The sequence below is a fragment of the Ranitomeya variabilis genome, chromosome 2 (assembly GCF_051348905.1).
Source record: "Ranitomeya variabilis isolate aRanVar5 chromosome 2, aRanVar5.hap1, whole genome shotgun sequence".
Lineage (NCBI taxonomy): Eukaryota > Metazoa > Chordata > Amphibia > Anura > Dendrobatidae > Ranitomeya > Ranitomeya variabilis.
In genome coordinates this window covers 28959637-28982108 of record NC_135233.1, presented here as the reverse complement: position 1 = coordinate 28982108, position 22472 = coordinate 28959637, and the positions used below count along the sequence as shown (strand labels likewise).

The window sequence follows — 22472 nt, the reverse complement described above, 5'->3', positions numbered from 1 at the left end:
TCACTCAGCACAATAAACCTCGCTTCTTGTCCTTTCTTGGGGTACCGCCGCTATATCGTGCAGGCGTGGTCCCGTAACGTTCTCTCTGTTTGCTAGGCCTCTGTCAGGATCCCACCCCTGACAGGGACCCCTCTGAATCTTCCCCTACAACACCCTCTGCCACAAGGTGTTGCCTGGTTCCAACCCAGTCAGCTTTCTGATCTCACTTCCTATCTAACCCCCAGTTTTACCAGACTGTGAGGAGTGGCCTAATGCATAGCGCCCTTAGCTCCCCCTGGAGGCCAGACTGTGAAATGTATTGGTGTATGTGATACCTGGTCAGATGAACTCCTTCAGTGCCATCAGACGTACCATAGCCCCCCTTAGTGGCGGAGCAACAGTACTGCAATGACCAGGACTCTGGGGCGCTGCACATACACCCCAAAAATCTCTGAACTCGCGAAAGAAAATTTCAAAATGGGACTAGATCCTAAAAATTACTTATGACTCTCAATTGTGTCCAGTACATGGAATATTGATTTAAATGTAGAGTTACTTGGTGTGCTACCTTATTTGAACAGGCAGGTCTTTGCTGTTCTTCTTGATCCACACTCTGTGCACCTGCATAACTACATGCCAGAGATTGTATGATGGCCAGATTACATCTTGCCAAGGAGTTGCAACCCGGGGCATGGCGCTTCCAGATATTGTTGAATTCTACAGCTGCTAAGCAATAGTGCAAATAGTCCAGATGCCCCCCGAGCCATGACACACCTCCTGAGCAGGAATATACTTTGTGTGAAACACCTCCTGATCTGTAGTCCACATTGTATGTAATCCATTGTATTTCTTACATTTGCTCTGCCCGCTGTTTCCACGGACTAGAAACTAGGACCTCCACCTACCAGTCTACTGTCGGGTGAAGATGAAGGCCTTACTGTTTGTGTTGCTTCTTCCAGCGCTCTCCAGTGCCGAACAATTGGATGACAGAAAGCCAAAATTGGATAATATTAACGTAAGAAATTTAGACTCATCAGATTGTTGGGTGTGTAGCGATGGGCTGATGACTACTACTGGGGAGTATGCTCTAAGGCCGGGGTCACACTTGCAACTACAATGCGAGAAACGCGTGCCAGTCTCTCGCATCAATACCCGGCACTGTCGCCGGCACGTGTGAGGCTGCATGTTTTCTATGCAGCTGAACGCTCCAGTCCGAACCGCCGGCGACAGTGCCGGGTATTGATGCGCGAGTTTCTCACATTGCAGTTGCAAGTGTGACCCCGGCCTATTAGTAATGTCACCAGCAGTAATATAGATGAATGCTCTAACATGTACTGTAGTGTAATTATGTTAGAGGGGTACATGCATATCAGTAGGAACTCTACAAATGCTTTTTTTATTTCACATAGTTTGCTAAATATTTACACAGGACTGACAATGTAAACTTTAATGATTATAAAAAATTGCCTCCGAATTCTGCATGTGAATGGGAGATAACCCAGAAGTGGCCACTACACAGTGTATGGAGCCTTGCTGTTCCACCAGTTGCCAACAGAGCAGATATAAGCTGATTTGTGGCGATACCAGGTGTTGGACCCCAATAAAACTTAAAGGGGTTTTCCAGAAAACAAAAAAAATTCTCCCACCGTCCCATTCTCCCCCTCCATCACCATCCCTATTGCAATTTGTTTAGGAAAAATTCTTTACTCGCTCTCCCCAGGTCCAGAACGGAATCTCTGCCTCTTCTCCCGGTGTCTGTTATTATCTGCAGCCCTGCAGCCAATATTTGAGCTCAGCGTTTCTGTGCCGCTCGTGAAATCAAGTCGTCCCAAACTGCTGAGCTCCGTTATTGGCTGCAGAGCTGTCAACATGACATTAGCGCTGTGGACAACAGCAGACACCAGAGACTCCGCTTCGAACACAGGAGAGTGTGAAAGTAAAGTTTGTTTCCTGAATCTGGAAAGCCCCTCTAAGGGTATTTTCACTAGAGTTGAGCGAATATGTTCGGAATCGGTCGCTGAATCTAAATTTGCCATATTCGTGCCAAACTCATGTTTGATGATTGGTTCCCAACACATTCGTTCATTTCTACACCCATTCACTCCAATCACGTTCGGCTATGTACGGCAAATATTTTAAAAACTATATTTGCCGCCGACCATAATTGGAACCGAATTTAGAAAATTTCGCTCAACTCAACTTTTTTCTGCAATTTGTACTCTGTTTTTTTTTCCAAGTAAAAAATGCAACATTTGACAATCCCAGCAAAGAGAAAGTGATCTTTGAAATCTCATGCATGTGCTGCTCATTTTTTCCTTGCAGATTTGAAGCAGTTTCATATCCCCAAGATGTCAATTCTTTCAGTGTATTACACCCATGCTAATGAATGGGAATAAAACACATTAAAAAAAAACATGTATTTTACGCTGTGTTTTTCCTGCCAACACTCCAGCATTTGCAGCAGAAGAATCTACTCAAAAATCAAATACTGAACCGCGCACAAAGTTTTTTGATGAACTGAAATAACAAAACTTGGGTAAATAAATCCTGCAGTTTTTCACTATTATATGCCTGAAGCGCTGACATCTCTAGCTATCTATATACAGTGGGTGAAATGACCATAAATTATGTGTAATAATGAGATAATGGCTAATGACAAAGGTAAAAAGTATTGAACACGTGAAGAAAGAGAGATGCAAAAAGCCCTGGAAAGTCATGACACCAGCTGAAATCTATCAGTAATTAGAAAGCAATCCTGCCACTTAGTGATTAATAATATCAGCTGGTTCATCTGATGCCTAAAAAAAGGGTCTCATTACCAAGGTGCCACACAAGAAACATCCATGATGGGTAAAACCCGTGAGCTGTCTCAATAACTTTGCAACCTTATTGTTTTAAAACATACTGATGACATTGGTAGAAAGAGACTGAATAGAGTTTCCACCTGACTAGCTCCAGAACTTTTCAGGTCATGTGATCAGTCATTTTATGCAGGGCTGTGGAGTCGGTGTCCATTTTGGTGGAGTCAGAGTCTGTATAAAATGGACCGACTCCTAAAATATACAATAAATAGAAAAAAGCACAAACAATTAGCTTGGGTTAACTTGATATACATGCAGCACATAAACGCATGTTCACATTGGCCATAAAGCATACAAAACCTACAGGAAGCAAAATGAGCATAAACCCTGCTGTAACTAAATAGCTCAAGCGCGACACGAACCAAAAAAATATTTGTATCCAAACTTCTGATTTTTTTTAAACACTAAAATAATTTTTTTTTAAATGTACATGTTTGATATCACCGAGGCAACTATTCGGGAAGCGCTATAGCTATTCGGATAATCACTTATCCGAAGCTATTCGATCATCCCTACTAATTACCGGCACTGTGCTACAGTATAATTACCCGCACTGTGCCCCTGAATATATAATTACCTGCACTGTGCCCCCTGAATATATAATTACCTGCACTGTGCCCCCTGAATATATAATTACCCGCACTGTGCCCCCTGAATATATAAAGACCCGCACTATGCCCCCTGAATATATAATTACCTGCACTGTGCCCCCTGAATATATAATTACCTTCACTGTGCCCCTGAAATATATAATTACCTGCACTGTGCCCCCTGAATATATAATTACCTGCACTGTGCCCCCTGAATATATAATTACCTTCACTGTGCCCCCTGAATATATAATTACCTTCACTGTGCCCCCTGAATATATAATTACCTGTATTGTGCTCCAGAATATATAATTACCTGCACTGTGCCCCTGAATATATAATTACCTGCACTGTGCCCCCTGAATATAAAATTACCCTCACTGTGCCCCCTGAATATATAATTACCTGCACTGTGCCCCCTGAATATATAATTACCCTCACTGTGCCCCCTGAATATATAATTACTCGCACTGTGCCCCCTGAATATATAATTATCTGTATTGTGCTCCAGAATATATAATTACCTGCACTGTGCCCCCTGAATATATAATTACCTGCACTGTGCACCCTGAATATATAATTACCCTCACTGTGCCCCCTGAATATATAATTACCCGCACTGTGCCCCCTGAATATATAATTACCTGCACTGTGCCCCCTGAATATATAATTACCTGCACTGTGCCCCCTGAATATATAATTACCTGCACTGTGCACCCTGAATATATAATTACCTGCACTGTGCCCCCTGAATATATAATTACCTGCACTGTGCACCCTGAATATATAATTACCCGCACTGTGCCCTCTGAATATATAATTACCCGCACTGTGCCCTCTGAATATATAATTACCTGCACTGTGCCCCCTGAATATATACTGTAATTAACCGTATTGTGCCCCCTGAATATATAATTACCTGCACTGTGCCCCAAATATATAATTACCCGCACTGTGCCCCCGAATATATAATTACCAGCACTGTGCCCCCGAATATATAATTACCTGCACTGTGCCCCCGAATATATCATTACCCGCACTATGCCCCCTGAATATATAATTACCTGCACTGTGCCCCCTGAATATATACTGTAATTACCCGTATTGTGCCCGCTGAATATATAATTATCTGCACTGTGCCCCCGAATATATAATTAACAGCACTGTGCCCCCGAATATATAATTAACCGCACTGTGCCCCCGAATATATAATTACCCGCACTGTGCCCCCGAATATATAATTACCCGCACTGTGCTCCCAGAGTATATAGTTGCCTGCACATTGCCCTGTGTATTCACTCCTCAACATTGAAATTACAACTCTAGGAAGGAAAAGTCATGGAATTCTGGAAATCATGGGATGGAGACTTCACTGATCTGTAAATGAAAAAAAAAGGACACAACGTTTTCAAACCATCTCGCTTTATTCAGTCTGGAGTCTGAGCGCCAACTCTGTACCCCGGCAATAATCCAAGAAGCTCGCTCACCTCCTGACGTCCCAGTGCTGTCCACCACCTTCTGCCTTGGCCTCTATTGGCCGGGGTCCTGCTGAATGACCCAGACATCATTTCATCACCTCCATCACAAAGACGGCAGCAGCCACTCTATCTATCTATCTATCTATCTATCTATCTATCTATCTATCTATCTATCTATCTATCTATCTATCTCTCTATCTATCTATCTATCTATCTATCTATCTATCTATCTATCTATCTATCTATCTATCTATCACAGACCACTGTCTTATGTGTCACCATTGTGTTCTATATTTTCAGAATGGTAAATCCAGTTTGCGTACAATCATGAACATTGTGAAGGACTGGAGAGCAAAAGGTAAGTTGAGAGATATTGACCGAATCTCCCAATTTCTTGGTGAACAAATATAATACAATAACAGATATCAGACTATGTGGTTCCTTACTGAATATAATTACACTTTATATTTTTCATCTATATAGACCACATTTATTATTTTTCAACAATTGAAAAAAATTAAAGTTTGTGTTTATACTTTTTTAACATTTCATTTTTTGTAATGGTGTAAAAAATGTAATGAAAAACTTAATATTTTCAACTTTTAAACACTAGGGGGAAGCAGGTGCTAACATTAGCCTTGAAAACTTAGTGTAGTGCTAGCTCACATTACGACTGCAGTAAAAGTGGGCGGGGTCTGCTGGCAGGTGTATGAGGTCACTCCTTCCCACCCCTTCTGGATGAAAAAGGGAGGGAGAGGATAAAGTCTAAGATCACGTTGCAGAGACATTTTTTTGGGGTGTTATCTGGTAGTTATAAGTGGGCGGATCGCCCCAAAATGTGAATTTAGCAGATTAGCTCAAATGCAATTTCGGTAAAGAAAAAAAAGCTTTTTAGTATGATCTGAGGACATCCAAAGAATAATGTTCTGGGAAGGGCTTAAAGACCAATAAAACATCATATTCACCTGCCTCTGCTTCCTGCTGGCTCCCTCTGGTGCCGGTCTCCTCTTCAATTCTTGGAGATGTTTCCGTCACTTGCAAAGCTTTGACACAAGTTCTGACGTCATGACTCATGGCGTTATACCTGGAAAAGCGGCTGAGCTGGGGTCGGGATGAGCCAGAAAGTGGTTAAACAATAGTAAAAATATCAAACTCTCCTGGTTCTCCACCACTCCTCCACTGATTTGCAAAGGCCAGTCTCCACTTCCCACCACTCCTCCACTAGTCTCCACCTTACTCCACTTCCCACCACTCCTCCACTAGTTTCCACCTCACTCTTTTCCGCTGCTTCGGCACCGACTTGGCCTTAATGTAGGTCCTGACATCGAGATGTCACAATATATACGTCACCCCCTCCATGGTCACATGGGGCAGCAGATGTTATAACATTATACCTTGCTTGGAAGCCTAGTCAGCACCAAAATAGTGACGCCGAAGATGAGCAGGTGTCTGAGGAAGCCAACAGAGGATTGTCGGGAAGTTGAGTTGGTAGAGACAACTGACGGGCTAAGTAGATATCTTATTGCTTTTTTTAATGTATTTATGACCCATACTAATCCTGCAAAATGGTGGCCAGCCTTTCTAGTCAAATTCCCCCAAAAATTCAAATTTTCCAGAATTTGTGGATTTTGGGAAATTTAGAACCGATTGGCTCATCCTTAATTATAGTATTATTTGTTAGAAGAGCTGCATGGCTAAAATGTGACATAAAATAGTATTAACATGGCAAAGTTAAGAAGAACAGAAAAACTGCAAAGGTCCATATGGCCCTGTGCGCACTGAATGCATTGGTTATACTGAAGAACATCCTGTGATATCACGCACATGTACAGATAACTAATATACGTTTTTGTGCAGATTCTGACGGAAATATTGATGTGATGGCTCCAAAATCAGCCCGAGATCTTACGCAGAAGAAATGCCCGAATGTATCCTTTACTAAAGCAGAAACAAGGCAGTGAGCGCCAGTTTTGGCTTTTCGGCAATGCCAAAAACTATTACAGATACATGAAAATAGCAATAATTACTGATAGAAGGGAAAATCCTCGCGTCATGTTTTGCCTCCACAGGTCTTGTATTAAACCCAACACCTCTACACAGCACGATTTTACAGTGTAAAGACCTAGCCGTAATGGCGATATTATACAGATTCAGTTGACACCTTTGTTGAAAAAAAAAATTATTTAGCATTTGAAGGGGCAGGACTGTGTTTTGGGCCTTCCCCGACCACTCCACCTGCCTTGAATGACGTCAATGATTTTTCAGTTAATAAATAACAAAAGACTGACTGTCACTTCTAAACAGAAAACTGGTGTGTACAGGTGCAAACTAAAGTAGCATAATAAGAAAAAAAAGAGTGATTACGCACCCTTCGGGCGCATGCTGTGATTACGAACCACGCAATGTGGTGTAACCACGCAGCAGACTGACCTCGCAATGGGGTGTACCCACGCACCAGACTGGCGTATGTGCAGACTAGTAGCAAACATAAATACCTGGTGTACCTCTCCTGCCACTCCTACCTTGTGTATGAAAAAGCTCTGTAGTTAATACTGTTCTGGTAGCGCTATCCATGAAACAAGTGAACGGGTAGAGCTATCCCATAGCCCTATTCCTAAAGCAAATGAACGGGTAGAGCTATCCGATAGCGCTATTCCTCAATGTTCCAGAGTGTAAGCTATTTCACATGGGTGAGCGCACTTGGGATCTGCCCCCAAGGCAATGCCCATGCCCAATGTTTGGTCCGTAGACCACGAGTTAGTCCCGCTTTTGTGTACACTTTTTTTTGGCTTTTGCAATTGTTAAAAAGCTTAATAAAAGACTTCTTTGTACACCCAGCTGACAGTAAACCATTTGTCAACATTAGGAATCAGTTTACCTTGCTTCTGTGTCTCAAATATTTTGACCCTTATTTGTTGGCTTTTCCTTCCCCTGGAGAAAGCCACATATAACTGCCCGTGTGAAAACACTGGGAGAGGCAATACAATATCCAAGGACTGTCCCTGAGATTTATTGATGGTCATTACGAAAGCCAACACGACAGGAAACTGACGCCGTCGCATCTGGACTGTCAAGTTTTTATCTTTGGAAACAAGGTCAATTCTTGGAATAAGAACTGTCTGACCCATTGCTTTTCCATTTAAAGCAAGGACATGAATAACGTTTGCTTTTAAGCTTTTCACATAAAGCCTTGTGCCATTACAAAGGCCACGCTTTCTGTTAAGATTACGCAGGAGCATAATTACAGCTCCTGGTTTCAGCTTTAGTTCATGAGGAGGCATCCCAGTGGGATTCAAAGAGCTAAGAAACTCTACAGGGTAATCTGTGAGAATCACACCCTCCTCTTCCGCAATTGTGTCAACGGAGCGATATGTTGAGTGTTCACCTTGAACTTGACTAAGAATTTTGTCGTTCAAGGCGTGAAAGTCATCATTCAATGGCGTAAGAATTGCTTTATTGGCAAATGCTTCTACCGTTGCATCGGCAATCTCAATTGAGTCACCAAAAATAGCTGTAATTAAATCACCCTCTTTATTTAAAGAATTTGGGATTTCAATTGTGTCTTCTGGTAGACCATACACATTTGACAACTCTCCATTGCCAAGTTTCAGTAACCATGAGTTGTACTCAACTTTGTCCTGAGACGTTCTCATATTCTGTTGTAACTGGAACCGTGAAAACTGATTCCAGGATTTTGAGTATTTAATGGTGGACTCTACAATTTGGGCTCTTTTTCCACCTTCCAGCATTGGTAGTGTTTGACGAAAGTCACCACCGTTTGTGAAAACTTTTCCACCAAATGGTCTTTTTTTTCCACATGTGTCTTGGAACGATTATCCTCAGCGTTCATATTAAAACAGGGAGTCATTGTTACTTCGTCCCACATAACGACAGATGACTCCCTAAGCTCCTTTGCTTGAAGTGAGGTTGGCTTAATTTTTTACACTGTGGTCTCATTTGTTGTAATTCCAAGGCCAATCTTGGAATGGTAGATGCTACCGTTTTGTAGTAATGTAGCCGCCAATCCAGTGGAGGCTACTGAGCAGATAGACTTCTTTTCTGCTTGTAGTGTCTTGTGCAAGGAGCTGTACAAAAATGTCTTCCCACTGCCTCCTGGGCCGTCCAGAAAAAAACAGTGTGAGCTAGTGTCTTGACTGCTTGCATAATTGCATCGAAAGCTGATTTCTGAGCTTCATTAAGCATAGCTTTCAATTGCTCAGCCTCCTGCTTTATTACAGCATAATTCAGTTGGTCCAGTATTTAATCTGGAACATTTACTGGAATTGGCACAGGATTTTTTATTGCTTAAGAGCACTTCATTAATATCGCGAAGAGCCAGTTTCTCAGCAATTTCTGGAGTATACTGCCTGGTGTAATCCTCCATAAATTCGGTTTTATATTTTTGCCATAATGCCAATGGTTTAGCTGGTTCCCCATATACACAAATTATAGCAAATAATTTGTGAAGTTTGTAGAGCATTTGGAAAGCGATTGCATCCCTTATACCGTCATCCCATTGGGAATTGTCTTCCAAAAGATGAAGATCAATGCACTCATTTTTATACATGTCATGTACAACTCCATTGACAGTCCTTAAGTCAGCATAAGACTTTGCTCCTCTTACGTGAAGTAAAAGGAGTCTTAGGTAATACAGCCCACCATCTGTTAAAGAGATTGTATACATTCGGGCAATTGTTTTCCCAAATTGAGCCCGTCGTTTTTTCCATCCACAGACAGTGTTCAGGGATTTCACTGTACAAATACTGACGGGTGGAAGCGTCAACTCTATTTAGCTCAAAATAAGCCTGCAGAGTAGAGGCTTTTGAGTCCAAAATAACCATATCCACATTACCATCTTCGAAAAACACTTGCTGTATGTTTTCAAGGTAAGCAGCATGGTATGTAAAGCATCGTGCATTTTATTTTTTCTGAATCTCCACATGCCCTCAGTTGCGCTTATATACCTAGAATCTAGGTACATGGCTGGTTCATTCCAGTTTAATGTATAAAATTTGATATTGGCACAGTCATGTCCTTTGTATACATATTTGAAAAGATATTTAACACTTTTTATTGAAGCACATATCTCAACATTGATATGGCAATTGTACTTGAGTAATAAATAGGTATTGTATGCAACTACCCATCTATTGTCGATTTCTTGCGTTCCTCGTCTAGTTTTCCGAGTATTGTGTCTATGGTACTGTGGGTAACTATCAACATTGGGGTTTGTCTCTGTATTAAATTCCTTTGGGAATTTTTTTGCGCATTGACCATCTGTCATGCATATAGCACCAGGTTGATCTTCGCCACATGGGCCATGAATCATGTGCTTCATCACTGCCTCATGCAGTTTTGGATTTGCTGTCTCATTTGGGATTTAAGCAGAGACCAATTTGTCAATTATTTCTTTGTCCCTTGGTTTATCTTCCTCTCTGAGGATTAAGAGCATGTGAGCGTGTGGTAGTCCACGCTTTTGAAATTCTATTACAAGTGCAGCGCCCCAGAGCCCTGGTCGTTGCAGTAGTGTCGCTCTCCCACCAGGGGGAGTGATGTTACGTCTGATGGTACTAAAGGAGTTCACCTGACCAGGTATCACAGTCACACACTACACTTCACACTCCAGTCCACCAGGGGGAGCAAAGGTGCTATTTGCTAGGCCACTCCTCACACACGGGTAAGACTGGTGGGTTGGATGGGAAGTTAGGCAGAACGCTACTGGGTTTGACCTGTTAGGCAGACAGGGGGAGAAGGAGGAACATCTGAGCTGCAGACAGAGGTCCCTGTCAGGGCTGGGATCCTGACGGAGACAGAGCGAGAGTTAGAACATTACGGAGCTGCGCCTGCACTTCATTGCGGCAACATCCTAAGAAAGGACACGAAGCGAAGTATATTGTGGAGAGTGAGAAACGAGATCACAGCACAAGGAGATAACACCGGGAGGAGGGTCTGCCCCGAGATCGGCGGCCTCCTTCTGAGGCGTGTAGCCGGTGGCTGGAACACCGAGGGAGTAATTGGCTCTACGCATTACTTTGAACTATGGCAGGACAGTTAATTCCAAGTTGGCTGCCCAACCTTAATACCTAATGAAGACGACGGAGGCAAATTGTGGGAGAGGGGCGTCTCTAGGGTCCCTATAAAATAGCTCCAGGCCTACCCCGTCATACGGGTCGTCCTATCCATACCATCTGGGGGACGGAGAGAGAATATCAGAAACATACACGACAGTTGTGAGGACTATCCCGTGGTGCTCAGCAGGGAAGTACTACAACACACAGGCGCTAGTAGGAAGGCACTGATTTCCACCTGCAAAGGGGACTCTGGATGTGCCTTCGGACCGGCCGGATTCAGCTAGCCCTGTTAGCAGTGCTCTGGATTGTGGACGCTGAAGTAAAAAGGTAAAGAGACTGCAACCTTGTGTCCTCGTTATTTACTGCGACCTACACCATCAACATCTACCTTACTGGGAAGCCCTGGGGACATACTTCACCTGTGGGAAGGTATACCATCTAGCTGCCATAACATCACCCCAGCGGACCCCCCAAGCAGCGTCGGTCATCCTGACCGAATACCACAGGTGGCGTCACGAACACCGTACAGACAACTACTACAAACTACAACAACAACAGTTCCACCCACTTCAAGTGCACGTCCCCACACTGGGGCCACGGACCGGGTCGGGCCACCGTGACATCCTCAGAGCAGACGAAGGACCCGGTGCCAAGTATTCCCATTGTCCCACGCGTGGGGGAGCTGCACATGCACATAGGCACCTACACAGCCAAAAATGTGTTTTTTTCAAAATCTCGTTAAGCACGGCTTGTAGTTTGATTTTAAATACTCATGCAACCAAATCTGGTCTGTTGTGAATTCCGTTCTCGGACTGCCTCCTGTGGTCATGAATGGTACTTCGGTGAGTTTTGTCCTTGGACAAAACTCTAGTGGCTTTGAGTGGAACTGCTGGTCCTTGAGGTTGACTTTCTCAGCTGCCTCGTTTATTGCTAGGCTGGCTTCTCTATTTAACTCCACTCAGATCGTTACTTCATGCCAGCTGTCAATGTATCAGTATTGGTTCAGATCTCTCTTGGACTTCTCAGATGACCTGTTGACTCCAGCAGAAGCTAAGTTCCTGCTAGTTCATTGTTGTTACTGTTATTTCTAGTCCAGCTTGCTATCATGATATTTCCTTGCTAGCTGGAAGCTCTGGGGGTGCAGAGTTGCACCTCCACACCGTGAGTCGGTGTGGAGGTCTTTTTGCATACTCTGCGTGGTTTTTGTAGTTTTTTTTGTGCTGACCGCATAGTTCCTTTTTCTATCCTCTGACTATTTAGTGAAGACTGGCCTCCTTTGCTAAAACCTGTTTCATTCCTGTGTTTGTGACTTTCCTCTAAACTCACCGTCAATATATGTGGAGGCTGCCTTTTCCTTTGGGGAATTTCTCTGAGGCAAGGTAAGGCTTCCATTTCTATCTTTAGGGGTAGTTAGCTCTTAGGCTGTGAAGAGGCGTCTAGGGAGAGTTAGGTACGCTCCACGGCTATTTCTAGTGTGTGTGATAGGAGTAGGGTTTGCGGTCAGCAGAGTTCCCACTTACCCAGAGCTTGTCCTGATTCCTAGTTTAACCATCAGGTCATTCCGGGTGCACCTAACCACCAGGTCCATAATAGTACAGCTGGCCCACAAAGTGTTAATGCATCTCAAAAGAGGGATAAGAGAAGTTCTGAACCCATTTTTTTTTCTTTGCAGTGTGTTTTGTCTCTCTTTTCCCCTTAACCTCTGGGAGGTTCAGGACTTAGGTGTAAATATGGATATACAAGGTCTGTCCTCTTGTGTGGATCAACTCACTGCAAGGGTACAAAGCATTCAAGATTATGTAGTTCAGAATCCGATGTTAGATCCTAGAATTCCAATGCCTGATTTGTTCTCTGGGGATAGATCTAAGTTTCTGAATTTCAAAAATAATTGTAGACTGTTTCTTGCTTTGAAACCCGCTCCTCTGGTGACCCCATTCAGCAAGTAAAAATTATTATTTCTTTGTTACGTGGTGACCCTCAAGACTGGGCATTCTCCCTTGCGCCAGGAGATCCTGCATTGCTTAATGTAGATGTGTTTTTTCTGGCGCTTGGATTGCTTTATGACGAACCTAATTCAGTGGATCAGGCAGAGAAAATCTTGCTGGCTTTGTGTCAGGGTCAGGATGAAGCGGAGGTATATTGCCAGAAGTTTAGAAAATGGTCTGTGCTTACTCAATGGAATGAGTGTGCCCTGGCAGCAATTTTTAGAAAGGGTCTTTCTGAAGCCGTTAAGGATGTTATGGTGGGGTTCCCCACGCCTGCTGGTTTGAATGACTCAATGTCCTTGGCCATTCAAATTGATCGGCGTTTGCGTGAGCGCAATGTTGTGCACCATTTGGCGGTGTCCTCTGAGCGGAGGTCTGAGCCTATGCAATGTGATAGGACTTTGATCAGAGCTGAACGGCAAGAACACAGGCGTCAGAATGGGCTGTGTTTTTACTGTGGTGACTCCAGTCATGCTATCTCTGATTGCCCTAAGCGCGCTAAGCGGTTTGCTAGGTCTGTCACCATTGGTACTGTACAGCCTAAATTTCTTTTGTCTGTTACTCTGATTTGCTCTTTGTCGTCCTACTCTGTTATGGCATTTGTGGATTCGGGCGCTGCCCTGAATTTGATGGATTTGGAGTTTGCCAGGCGCTGCGGTTTTCCCTTGGAGCCTTTGCAGCATCCTATTCCATTAAGGGGAATTGATGCTACGCCTTTGGCCAAGAATAAACCTCAGTACTGGACTCAGTTGACCATGTGCATGGCTCCTGCACATCAGGAAGATATTCGCTTTTTGGTGTTGCATAATTTGCATGATGTGGTCGTGTTGGGTTTGCCATGGCTACAGATTCATAATCCAGTATTGGATTGGAAATCAATGTCTGTGTCTAGTTGGGGTTGTCAAGGGGTACATGGCGATGTTCCGTTGATGTCAATTTCTTCTTCCACTCCTTCTGAAGTCCCTGAGTTCTTGTCGGATTACCGGGATGTATTTGATGAACCCAAATCCAGTACTCTACCTCCTCATAGGGACTGTGATTGTGCTATTAATTTGATTCCTGGTTGTAAGTTTCCTAAGGGCCGACTCTTCAATTTATCTGTGCCAGAACACGCCGCTATGTGGAGTTATATAAAGGAGTCCTTGGAGAAAGGGCATATTTGCCCGTCTTCGTCACCGTTGGGAGCAGGGTTCTTTTTTGTGGCCAAGAAGGATGGTTCTCTGAGACCCTGTATAGATTACCGCCTTCTCAATAAAATCACGGTCAAATTTCAGTACCCTTTACCTCTGCTGTCAGATTTGTTCGCTCGGATTAAGGGGGCTAGATGGTTCACCAAGATAGATCTTCGAGGGGCGTATAATCTTGTGCGTATTAAACAGGGCGATGAATGGAAAACAGCATTTAATACGCCCAAGGGCCATTTTGAGTACCTGGTGATGCCTTTTGGGCTTTCTAATGCTCCATCTGTGTTTCAGTCCTTTATGCATGACATCTTCCGAAAGTATCTGGATAGATTCATGATAGTATATTTGGATGATATTTTGGTCTTTTCGGATGATTGGGAGTCTCATGTTAAGCAGGTCAGAATGGTTTTCCAGGTCCTTCGTGCTAATTCCTTGTTTGTGAAGGGGTCTAAATGTCTCTTCGGAGTTCAGAAGGTTTCCTTTTTGGGCTTCATTTTTCCCCTTCTACTATCGAGATGGATCCTGTTAAAGTTCAGGCCATTTATGATTGGACTCAACCTACATCTGTGAAGAGCCTTCAGAAATTCCTGGGCTTTGCTAATTTTTACCGTCGCTTCATCACTAACTTTTCTAGTGTGGTTAAACCTTTGACTGATTTGACAAAGAAAGGTGCTGATGTGGTGAATTGGTCTGCTGCGGCCGTTGAGGCTTTTCAGGAGTTGAAACGTCGCTTTTCTTCGGCCCCTGTGTTGCGTCAGCCATATGTTTCGCTCCCTTTTCAGGTCGAGGTTGATGCTTCTGAAATTGGAGCGGGGGCTGTTTTGTCTCAGAGAGGTTCTGATGGTTCTGTGATGAAGCCATGTGCTTTCTTTTCTAGAAAGTTTTCGCCTGCTGAGCGTAATTATGATGTTGGCAATCGGGAGTTGCTAGCTATGAAGTGGGCATTCGAGGAGTGGCGACATTGGCTTGAGGGAGCCAAACACCGCGTGGTGGTCTTGACGGATCACAAGAATCTGACTTATCTCGAGTCTGCCAAGCGGTTGAATCCTAGACAGGCTCGATGGTCGCTGTTTTTCTCCCGTTTCGATTTTGTGGTCTCCTACCTTCCGGGTACAAAGAATGTGAAGGCTGATGCCCTTTCTAGGAGTTTTGTGCCTGATTCTCCGGGAGCCCCGGAACCGGCTGGTATTCTCAAAGAGGGGGTAATTCTGTCTACCATCTCCCCTGATTTGTGGCGGGTGCTTCAGGAGTTTCAGGCTGATAGACCTGACCGTTGTCCAGCGGAGAAACTGTTTGTCCCGGATAGATGGACTAGTAGAGTTATCTGTCATGGTTCCCAATGGCAGGGGAACGTCAAAACACAAAAATAACGGACGAGCTCTGGGTGATGGAATCTCGAGCTGACCGTGAGCTAAATCTACCACACAACTAATAGCAGCCAGGGAGCATACCTACGATTATCCCTAGATGCCACGCGCCAGCCGGAGGACTAACTACTCCTGGTAGAGGAAGAAACAGACCTGGCTTACCTCTAGTGAAATACCCCAAAGATGATAGAAGCCCCCCACATATAATAACGGTGAGTTCAGAGGAAACTACATACACAGTATGAAAGTAGATTTAGCAAAGAGAGGTCCACTTACTAGATAGCAGAAGGATACAAAAGAGGACTTCACGGTCAACTGAAAACCCTTTAAAAAAAAAAACCATCCTGAAATTACTTTAAGACTCCTGTGTCAACTCATGACACAGGAGTGGCAATTTCAGCCCACAAGAGCTTCCAGCTACAGAGAATAACAAAACTGCAAACTGGACAAAGATACAAAAACAAAAGGACAAAAGTCCACTTAGCTGATCAGCAGACTAGTAGCAGGAACATGCAACCGAAGGCTCTGGTTACAATGATGACCGGCAAGGAAATGACTGGAGAGCAAGGCTAAATAGGAAACTCCCAAACACTGATGGGAGCAGGTGAACTGAGACCGCAAAGCACACACAAGTCATCAGTACCACCAGCAACCACCAGGGGAGCCCAAAAGCGGATTCACAACAGTACCCCCCCCTTAAGGAGGGGGCACCGAACCCTCACGAGAACCACCAGGGCGATCTGGATGAGCCCTATGAAAGGCACGAACCAAATCCGAGGCATGAACATCAGAGGCAGTTACCCAAGAATTATCTTCTTGACCATAGCCCTTCCATTTAACCAGATATTGAAGTCTCCGTCTGGAAATACGGGAGTCCAGGATCTTCTCTACAACGTACTCCAATTCACCCTCAACCAGCACAGGAGCAGGAGGTTCAGTAGAAGGAACCACCGGTACCTCATACCTCCGCAACAACGACCGATGGAATACATTATGGATAGCGAAAGATGCCGGGAGGTCCAAACGAAAGGACACAGGGTTAAGAATCTCCAAAATCCTATAAGGACCGATGAACCGAGGCTTAAACTTAGGAGAAGAAACCCTCATAGGGACAAAATGGGAAGACAACCACACCAAGTCCCCAACACGAAGGCGAGGACCAACACGACGACGGCGGTTAGCAAACTGCTGAGTCCTCTCCTGGGACAACTTCAAATTGTCCACCACTTGTCCCCAAATCCGATGCAACCGATCCACCACAGCATCCACTCCCGGACAATCCGAAGATTCCACCTGACCAGATGAAAAACGAGGGTGAAACCCTGAATTGCAAAAGAAAGGGGAAACCAAAGTGGCAGAACTAGCCCGATTATTAAGAGCAAATTCTGCCAACGGCAAAAAGGCAACCCAGTCATCCTGATCCGCAGACACAAAACACCTCAAATAAGTCTCCAAAGTTTGATTAGTTCGCTCCGTCTGGCCATTAGTCTGAGGATGGAATGCAGACGAAAAAGACAAATCAATGCCCAACCTGGCACAGAATGCCCGCCAAAATCTAGACACGAACTGGGTTCCCCTGTCAGAAACGATGTTTTCCGGAATACCATGCAAGCGAACCACATTTTGAAAAAATAGAGGGACCAATTCAGATGAGGAAGGCAACTTGGGCAAAGGTACCAAATGAACCATTTTAGAAAAACGGTCACACACCACCCAGATGACAGACATTTTCTGAGAAACAGGGTGATCAGAAATAAAGTCCATAGAGATGTGCGTCCAAGGCCTCTTCGGGATAGGCAAGGGCAACAATAACCCACTAGCCCTAGAACAACAAGGCTTAACCCGAGCACAAACATCACAAGACTGCACAAAAACACGCACATCTCGAGACAGGGAAGGCCACCAGAAGGACCTAGCCACCAAATCTCTGGTACCAAAAATTCCAGGATGACCTGCCAGCGTAGAAGAATGAACTTCCGAGATGACTCTACTGGTCCAAACATCAGGAACAAACAGTCTACCAGGCGGACAACGATCAGGTCTATCCGCCTGAAATTCTTGCAAAGCACGTCGCAGGTCTGGGGAGACAGCAGACAAAACCACCCCATCCTTAAGGATACCAGCAGGTTCAGAATCCCCAGGAGAGTCAGGCTCAAAACTCCTAGAAAGAGCATCTGCCTTCACATTTTTAGAACCCGGTAGGTATGAGACCACAAAATTAAACCGAGAGAAAAACAACGACCAGCGTGCCTGTCTAGGATTCAGGCGCCTGGCCGACTCTAGATAAATCAGATTCTTGTGATCAGTCAAAACCACCACCTGATGTCTGGCACCCTCAAGCCAATGACGCCACTCCTCAAACGCCCACTTCATGGCCAAAAGCTCCCAATTATCAACATCATAGTTCCGCTCGGAGGCCGAAAATTTTCGAGAAAAGAACGCACAAGGTCTCATCACTGAGCAGTCGGAACTTTTCTGCGACAAAACCGCCCCTGCTCCGATCTCGGAAGCATCGACCTCAACCTGAAAGGGAAGAGAAACATCAGGCTGGCGCAACACAGGGGCAGACGAAAAGCGGCGCTTAAGCTCCCGAAAGGCCTCCACAGCAGCAGGGGACCAATCGGCAACATCAGCACCCCTTTTAGTCAAATCAGTCAAAGGCTTAGCAACGCCAGAAAACCCAGTTATAAATCGACGATAAAAATTAGCAAAGCCCAAGAATTTCTGAAGACTCTTAAGAGAAGTAGGCTGCGTCCAGTCACAAATAGCCCGAACCTTGACAGGGTCCATCTCAATAGAAGAAGGGGAAAAAATGTACCCCAAAAAAGAAATCTTTTGAACCCCAAAAACACACTTTGAACCCTTTACACACAAAGAACTAGCCCGCAAAACCTGAAAAATCCTCCTGACCTGTTGAACATGAGACTCCCAGTCATCAGAAAAAATCAAAATATCATCCAAATACACAATCATAAATTTATCCAAATATTCACGGAAAATATCATGCATAAAGGACTGAAAGACTGAAGGTGCATTAGAAAGGCCGAAAGGCATTACTAAATACTCAAAATGGCCCTCATGCGTATTAAATGCAGTTTTCCACTCATCCCCCTGCTTAATTCGCACCAAATTATACGCCCCACGAAGATCAATCTTAGAGAACCACTTATCCCCCCTTATGCGAGCAAACAAATCAGTCAGCAAGGGCAACGGATACTGATATTTGACTGTAATTTTATTCAGGAGTCGATAATCAATACAAGGCCTCAGAGAGCCATCTTTTTTAGACACAAAGAAAAAAATGGCTCCTAAAGGAGATGAAGAAGGACGAATATGTCCCTTTTCCAGGGACTCCTTGATATACTCTCGCATAGCAGTATGTTCAGGTACAGATAAATTAAACAAACGACCCTTTGGAAATTTACTGCCAGGAATCAGATCTATGGCGCAATCACAATCTCTGTGGGGAGGGAGTGAACCAATTTTAGGCTCCTCAAAAACATCACGATAATCAGACAAAAATGCCGGAATCTCAGAGGGAGTAGATGACGAAATGGAAACCAAAGGTACATCCCCATGAGCCCCCCGACATCCCCAGCTTATCACAGACATTGTTTTCCAGTCAAGGACTGGGTTATGAGCTTGTAACCATGGTAATCCAAGCACTAAAACATCATGTAAATTGTACAACACAAGGAAGCGAATCACCTCCTGATGGTCTGGAGTCATACGCATAGTCACTTGCGTCCAGAACTGTGGTTTATTCATAGCCAATGGTGTAGAATCAATACCCTTCAGAGGTATAGGGACTTCCAGAGGCTCTAAATCAAACCCACAGCGCCTGGCAAAGGACCAATCCATAAGACTCAGGGCGGCGCCAGAGTCCACATAGGCATCCACGGTAATAACTGATAATGAACAAATCAAGGTTACAGACAGAATAAATTTAGACTGTAAAGTGCCAATTGAAATAGACTTGTCAACCTTCTTTGTGCGTTTAGAGCATGCTGATATAACATGAGCAGAATCACCACAATAGAAGCATAACCCATTTTTACGCCTATAATTCTGCCGCTCGCTTCTGGACAGAGTTCTGTCACATTGCATATTCTCTGGCATCTTTTCAGAAGATACCGCCAAATGGTGCACAGGCTTGCGCTCCCGCAAACGCCGATCAATCTGAATAGCCATTGTCATGGACTCATTCAGACCTGTAGGCGCAGGGAACCCGACCATAACATCTTTAAAGGCATCAGAGAGGCCCTCTCTGAAATTTGCCGCTAGGGCGCACTCATTCCACTGAGTAAGCACAGACCATCTACGAAATTTTTGGCAGTATATCTCAGCTTCATCTTGCCCTTGAGATAGGGCTATCAAAGCTTTTTCAGCTTGAATCTCCAAATTAGGTTCCTCATAAAGCAACCCTAAAGCCAGAAAAAACACATCCACATTGAGCAACGCAGGATCCCCTGGTGTCAATGAAAATGCCCAATTTTGAGGGTCACCTCGCAGCAAAGAAATTACAATCTTAACCTGCTGGACAGGATCTCCAGAGGAGTGAGGTCTGAGAGAAAGGAATAATTTACAATTATATTTGAAATTCAGAAACCGAGATCTATCTCCGGAAAACACCTCTGGTGTAGGAATTTTAGGTTCAGACATAGGAGTATGTATAACAAAATCTTGTAAATTTTGAACCTTAGTAGCAAGATTATTTAAACCTGCAGCCAAACTCTGAGGATCCATCTTTAAACAGGTGAGATCAGAGCCATTCAAGGATTAGAAGGAGAGAAAGGCAAAGGCTGTAATTAGAGCTGAAATACAACTGATCCAACTATGGAGCAAGCATAGGGGAGAAAAAAAAAATATCTGCAGACTTCTTTTTCTCTCCTTTCTTCTGCCAATAACTTTAACACATGGCCGGTCATACTGTCATGGTTCCCAATGGCAGGGGAACGTCAAAACACAAAAATAACGGACGAGCTCTGGGTGATGGAATCTCGAGCTGACCGTGAGCTAAATCTACCACACAACTAATAGCAGCCAGGGAGCATACCTACGATTATCCCTAGATGCCACGCGCCAGCCGGAGGACTAACTACTCCTGGTAGAGGAAGAAACAGACCTGGCTTACCTCTAGTGAAATACCCCAAAGATGATAGAAGCCCCCCACATATAATAACGGTGAGTTCAGAGGAAACTACATACACAGTATGAAAGTAGATTTAGCAAAGAGAGGTCCACTTACTAGATAGCAGAAGGATACAAAAGAGGACTTCACGGTCAACTGAAAACCCTTTAAAAAAAAAACATCCTGAAATTACTTTAAGACTCCTGTGTCAACTCATGACACAGGAGTGGCAATTTCAGCCCACAAGAGCTTCCAGCTACAGAGAATAACAAAACTGCAAACTGGACAAAGATACAAAAACAAAAGGACAAAAGTCCACTTAGCTGATCAGCAGACTAGTAGCAGGAACATGCAACCGAAGGCTCTGGTTACAATGATGACCGGCAAGGAAATGACTGGAGAGCAAGGCTAAATAGGAAACTCCCAAACACTGATGGGAGCAGGTGAACTGAGACCGCAAAGCACACACAAGTCATCAGTACCACCAGCAACCACCAGGGGAGCCCAAAAGCGGATTCACAACAGTTATCTCTGAGGTTCATTGTTCGGTGTTGGCTGGTCATCCTGGGATTTTTGGTACCAGAGATTTGGTGGCTAGGTCCATTTGGTGGCCTTCCTTGTCACGGGATGTGCGTTCTTTTGTGCAGTCTTGTGGGACTTGTGCTCGGGCCAAGCCCTGCTGTTCTCGTGCCAGTGGGTTACTTTTGCCCTTGCCGGTCCCTAAGAGGCCCTGGACGCACATTTCCATGGATTTTATTTCTGATCTCCCTATCTCTCAAAGGATGTCTGTCATCTGGGTGGTCTGTGATCGCTTTTCTAAGATGGTCTATTTGGTACCCCTGCCTAAATTACCTTCTTCCGCTGATTTGGTTCCATTATTTTTTCAGCATGTGGTTCATTTGCATGGCATTCCAGAGAACATTGTGTCGGACAGAGGTTCCCAGTTTGTCTAGGTTTTGGCGGTCCTTTTGTGCGAAGATGGGCATTGATTTGTCTTTTTATTCTGCTTTCCATCCTCAGACAAATGGCCAAACCGAACGAACCAATCAGACTTTGGAGACCTATCTGAGATGCTTTGTTTCTGCTGATCAGGATGATTGGGTGACCTTCTTGCCTATGGCTGAGTTCGCCCTTAATAATCGGGCTAGTTCGGCTACTTTGGTTTCGCCTTTTTTTTGCAATTCTGGTTTTCATCCTCGTTTTTCTTCAGGGCAGGTAGAGCCTTCTGACTGTCCTGGTGTGGATTCTGTGGTGGACAGGTTGCAGCAAATTTGGACTCACGTAGTGGACAATTTGACGTTGTCCCAGGAGAAGGCTCAACGTTTCGCTAACCGCCGTCGCTGTGTTGGTCCCCGACTTCGTGTTGGGGATTTGGTTTGGTTGTCTTCTCGTTATGTTCCTATGAAGGTTTCTTCTCCTAAGTTTAAGCCTCGTTTCATTGGTCCTTACAAGATTTCTGAAATTCTCAATCCTGTGTCATTTCGTTTGGTCCTTCCATCTTCTTTTGCCATCCATAATGTGTTCCATAGGTCGTTGTTGCGGAGATATGTGGCGCCTATGGTTCCCTCTGTGATCCTCCTGCTCCGGTGTTGGTCGAGGGGGAGTTGAAGTATATGGTAGAGAAGATTTTGGATTCTCGTATTTCAAGACGGAAGCTTCAGTACCTGGTTAAATGGAAGGGCTATGGTCAGGAGGATAATTCCTGGGTTGTTGCCTCCGATGTCCATGCTGCCGATTTGGTTCGTGCCTTTCACGTGGCTCGTCCTGATCGGCCTGGGGGCCCTGGTGAAGGTTCGGTGACCCCTCCTCAAGGGGGGGTACTGTTG

At 44.4% G+C, this 22472-nt stretch overlaps 1 long non-coding RNA gene across 1 annotated transcript in view; it reads left to right on the top strand.

Annotated features, from left to right (window-relative positions):
• The first annotated feature begins 821 nt into the window (after window positions 1-821).
• LOC143809049 (uncharacterized) overlaps window positions 822-22472 on the top strand; it is a 36036-nt gene continuing 14385 nt past the window's right edge. The window contains exons 1-3 of the long non-coding RNA XR_013222045.1: window positions 822-994; window positions 5209-5266; window positions 6766-6836. This is a non-coding gene — a long non-coding RNA (uncharacterized LOC143809049). The remainder of the gene's footprint in view (window positions 995-5208; window positions 5267-6765; window positions 6837-22472) is intronic.